Genomic DNA, 5,205 nt, shown 5'->3' with positions numbered 1-5,205 from the left:
AATTATTTGCAAACTATGCAAGTGATAAAAGCTTAATAACCAGAATATATAAAGAGCTCAAGAAACTCAACAGCAACAAAACAAACAACCCAGTTAAGAAATCGGGGGCCGGTGCCATGGCTCACTAGGCTAATCCTCCGCTGTGGCACCGGCACTAAGGGTGCTGTCCCAGTTGCTCCTCTTCCAGTCCAGCTCTCTGCTGTGGTCCGGGAAGGCAGTGGAGGAAGGCCCAAGTGCTTGGGCCCTGCACCCGCTTGGGAGACCAGGAGGAAGCACCTGGCTCCTGGCTTCGGATCAGTGCAGTGCCGGCTGTAGCAGCCATTTGGGAGGTGAACTAACAGAAGGAAGACCTTTCTCTCTGTCTCTCTCTCTTTCTCTCACTAACTCTGCTTGTCAAGAAAAAAAAAAAAAAAGAAATGTGCAAAGGACTTAAACAGGAATTTTTCAAAAGAGGAAATCTAGATGGCCAACAGACACATGAAAAAATGCTCAGGATCACTAGCCATCAGGGAAATGCAAATCAAAACCACCATATGGTTTCACCCCACCCTTGTTAGAATGACTTTCATACAGAAATCAACAAACAACAAATTCTGGCAAGGATGTGGGGAAAAAGGTACCCTAATCCACTGTTGATGGGAATGTAAACTGGTAAAGCCTCTGTGGAAGACAGTATGGAGATACCTCAGAAATCTGAATATAAACCTACCATATGACCCAGCTGTCCCATTCCTGGGAATTTATCCAAGGGAAATGAAGTCAGCATATGAAAGATTTATCTGTACCCTCATGTTTACACAATTCACAATAGCTAAGATATGGAATCAGCCCAAATGCCTGTCTACTGAAAACTGGATAAAGAAATTATGGGACATGTACACCATGGAATACTACACAGTGTTAAAATAAATCTGGTCGTTTGCAACAAAATGGATGAAACTGGAAAGCACAGTTGTGAAATAAGCCTGTCCCCAAAGGACAAACACCATATGCTCTCCCTGACCTGTGATAACTAATAGAGCACCTAGAAGGCAACTATAGATATGAAATTGGCACTTTGAGAAGCAGTGACTTTGAATAGCCCTTGTCTCAACTGTTGAGAGACAGTTGCTTTTTTATACTATTTTTGAACTCTTTCCTTAACATATAATAATATGTGTATAAAGGTTTATGAAAATAGATCTTCATAAAAAATAATAGGAATAGGAGAAGTAGGAGGAAAAGGCTGTGAGGGTGGGTGGGAGAATGAGTAGGGTGGGAAGAATCACTGTGTTCCTAACGCTGTAATTATGAAATGTATGAAGTTTGTATTCCTTAAAAGATTTCTGGGGAAGGAATAAAAGAATGTCATGTCTTTGAAAATTGATCTCATTATCATTATGTAACATCCTTTATTTCTGATAATGTTCTTATTCTGGAGTTTTCTCTGTCTCAAATTAATATATCTACTGCACATTTCTTTTGATTGTGTAATCATGTACATCTTTCACCACCTTTTCACTTATAACCTATCTGTGTCTTCACATCTACAGCGAGTTTCTTATGGACGCCATATTAAATCCAATTTAATCCTAAAATCTAAGATCATATCTGTGCCCTTTTCAGTTTGTGTTACTACAGCAACCCAGAACTTTTTCTATAATAAAGGACAAGATCCGGGGCTACTAAGGGCTAACCTTCTCCACAGATAAACATTTGAACCAAGATCTGAATCGCATTTCAGTTCTCCTGGTGGAGATGGCATCAGTGAAGAGAATGTGAGGCTGCAGGAGCTTTAACTGAGGATTGAGAGTGAAGGGATCAATCTGGGGCCGGTTGTCTCTGATGCCACCTTCAAATTCAATGAATGTGCTTGAAATTTGGGATCAAAGAAATCTCTTAGATTAAAAAAAAGAATTTTCTCATCTAGAATTTTCAGAAATGTGTTCCATATACAACAAGTGCTGGAAGATACTTGTTAGTGTTCATGAGAAAATACAGTTCCATGGGTTCAGTATAGTAATGAATGGGTTGAATAAAATTGATTGGGTTACTCTATTGTAGAATTCCTCATATTATTTCATGTGCTAATATGCAGTACTAGGTTGGTGCCGTGGCTCAATAGGCTAATCCTCTGCCTGTGGTGCTGGCACACCGGGTTCTAGTCCTAGTCGGGGCGCTGGATTCTGTCCCGGTTGCTCCTCTTCCAGTCCAGCTCTCTGCTGTGGCCCAGGAAGGCAGTGGAGGATGGCCCAAGTGCTTGGTCCCCTGCACCCACGTGGGAGACCAGGAAGAAGCACCTGGCTCCTGGCTTTGGATCAGTGTGGTGCGCCAGCTATGGCGGCCATTAGGGGAGTGAGCCAACAGAAGGAAGACCTTTCTCTTTGTCTCTCTCTCACTGTCTAACTCTTCCTGTAAAAAAACTGTGCAGTACTGATCTTCAAGACAGGAAGTAGAGTTTTCCAGTGCACCTATTGAAAAGCAGAGTCTCTCAATGACCATACCACGTGACCAGAGAAGGAGCTGATATTTAAAGTACACATTTGAGAAAATTCTGCCCCAAATCCACTTGGAATGATGGTGTGATCATATTTCTAGAGATATAGGAGGGAGAGTTCAGACATTCTTCAAAGGCAAGGATGAAGCACAGCTGTGGCAGAACCAAAAAGTGACTTTGTCAGTCATTGAGCAGGGCACCTCCTGGACTCTCCACCAGGCACTAAGTTATTAGAAGGGTAAACTGGGAGGAGAAGGAGACCAGGGACTGCAGACCTTGAGCGAGTGAGAGGAAGAAGCTGCTGAACCTGGTGCGAGTTAAAATGAAACAGAACCGAAGCCAATCAGGGACTAACTAGCCCACTCTGGCTCTGCTTTTGCCTGTTGATTTTACAGAGGAAATCAGCTAATCTGAGCTTCCAGGAATCTGGTAGCTCCCGTGTTCTCTCCTTGGGATTAGAAGCTGCTTTTGACTGCAGAAAGCATTTGAAATGAAGGCCCCTCTTTTGGCTTCAAAGAGAGCATATCTTAGGAAAATCACTTTCTGTGATGAACCGATTTGCCCTACCACAGAGGACTGCATTGTTTTTAACTTCTACAGGTATTACCATAATACTGTAATGCTCACATGGGGAATAAGGCAAATGGTGCCAAGTTTATAAGGAGGTTAACTGAGTGAAATCAAAATTGCAGCAGTGATAAAGCAATGTGTTTTCAAGACAACCGTATTATTTTCTGAATATGTATTGTCTGCAGAGATCTTCAAAGGGCTGGCAAGCAGACCCTGCTATTCCTTTTCAGAGGAAGAAATTTTGGTCAGCAGCATCTTCACAGAAGAGGAGCTGGGCAGCAGAAGAAAGGGTGTGGGCTTTCAAGCAGGACTGTATGGGTAAGGAGGACTTGTCTCTTGAAGCCTCATGAAGATGCTTAAACTCTGATGTATTAACGTCAAGGGCAGAGTGTTCACATACTTACAGCATCTGAGAGGTGGGTCTGGAGGGAGGTCTTCGGCTCATGGGGACATGCCCTCAGAGGGTGGTTCTTGCAAGAGGGTCAGTTGTTGCACTTACCGTTCTGCCCAGCTGCTCTCTGTCTCCTGCTTCCTCACCTGCTGGTTTCTCCACACATGTCGTGGCAAGCCTCCTCTAGACTGCAGACTATGAGGCTGCCTGGTACTGAACTGTAACCTGCAAACTGTTAAGGGGAGATACACCTTTTCCTTGTCCCAGAAGCTCCTCAGGGGTATTTTGGTAATGGAAAGTGGACCAACACAAGGACAGACCTGGGTTTTCATTCTGACCCTGCCCACTCTTCCTGCCTGCACCCAGGCCAGGCCTAGGGTCAAGCCATAAGTAGTCATAAGTGGTGCAGGGCATCAAGTCACTCTGTACTTTCTACTCAAAGTTTCAATTTTGCATCTGAAAAATTTAATTAGTGGTACTTAACCTATAAAGTTCAAATGAGGTAGTTTTAAATGTACATAAAGTACTGAGCAAGGTTCTTAAGGACATAATAAATGGCAAATATGCTTTCCCTGACCAAGTTAGTAACAGCCCAGACAGAGTTTGCCTCTGTGTTTAAGTTACAGATCATCAATGCTGACATTTCTTTCAATGCCAATAAAAGGCCTTCAGTATCAGTCACTCATACTCTAGGGAAAAGTCATTTAATCTGAGATGACTGTATAACTTCAGATAAATTATTTCACATCTCTGTCTTCTGTCACTTGTCTTCTGAATTAATTCCATCTCATCCTTGTACAAAATAGATTTGTAGTTAGGAGACCTTGGTAAGAAACACAGTTTCTTGGAATTTAATTGTTTTATTTTATTATTTATTTCAGGAGGAGAGAGAGGGAGAGAGAGGGAGAGAGCGAGAACCCGTTCATTGGTTCATTCCCAAATACCTGGGAGCTGGAATCTCCATCCAAGTATCCCACGAGTGGCAGAAATGCAGCTAACAGAGCCATCTGCTGCCTCCCAGAGTGTGCATTAGCGGGAAGCCGGAGTCAGAGCTAGGACTCAAACCCAGACATTCAAATGTGGAGTACAAGCACTTCAAGCAGCATCTTAACTGCTGTAACAAATGCCTGCCCCACCCACATCCTGTTGAAATTTTAGGCTAATCTTTGACATTTCTGAGTCACAGTTTCCTTGTGTGGGTTTAGCTGGCATTTCGGACCCTGGCATTCCATATGAGAGTGTTGGTTGAGTCCCGGCTTCTCTGCTTCCAATCCAGCTTCCTGGGAATGTGTCTGGGAAGGCAGAAGATAAAGTCCTTGCTATGCACAGGGGAGACCAGGACTGAGGTTCTGATTCCTCGCTTTAGGCTGGTCCAGCCCCAGCTGTTGCAGGCATTTGGGGAACCAGAGGTTGGATAATCTCTTTCTTTTCCTCTCTGTCTCTCCTTCTCTTTGTCTCGCTGCCTTTCAAATCAACAAAAAAATCTTTTAAATAATACCCCTGATACTTGTTCGGTCTGTTTTATAGGAATGCAGTCAGGAGCAAGTGAGAGAAAGTATTTGCAAGCCCTGCATGAACCTTGTAAAGCAGGACTTCTCCCTGTGCTGATACCATCAGCAGTCAGGAGGGGAGTTCACAGGTCTCTGGCCTTTTCTGCAAGGACTCCCTTAGGAGGCAGGGATCTCACCAGGTTGTTAAAGGTCAAGGTTCTCATTCCAATTTGATCTGCCCATGTTATCTTAGACATGCAATTTTTCTTCTTTCTTTT

This window comes from Oryctolagus cuniculus, chromosome 1 (genome assembly GCF_051225735.1).
Source record: "Oryctolagus cuniculus isolate XC-2025 breed Fujian yellow rabbit chromosome 1, ASM5122573v1, whole genome shotgun sequence".
Taxonomy (NCBI): Eukaryota; Metazoa; Chordata; class Mammalia; order Lagomorpha; family Leporidae; genus Oryctolagus; species Oryctolagus cuniculus.
Note: the sequence above shows the minus strand (reverse complement) of the source record.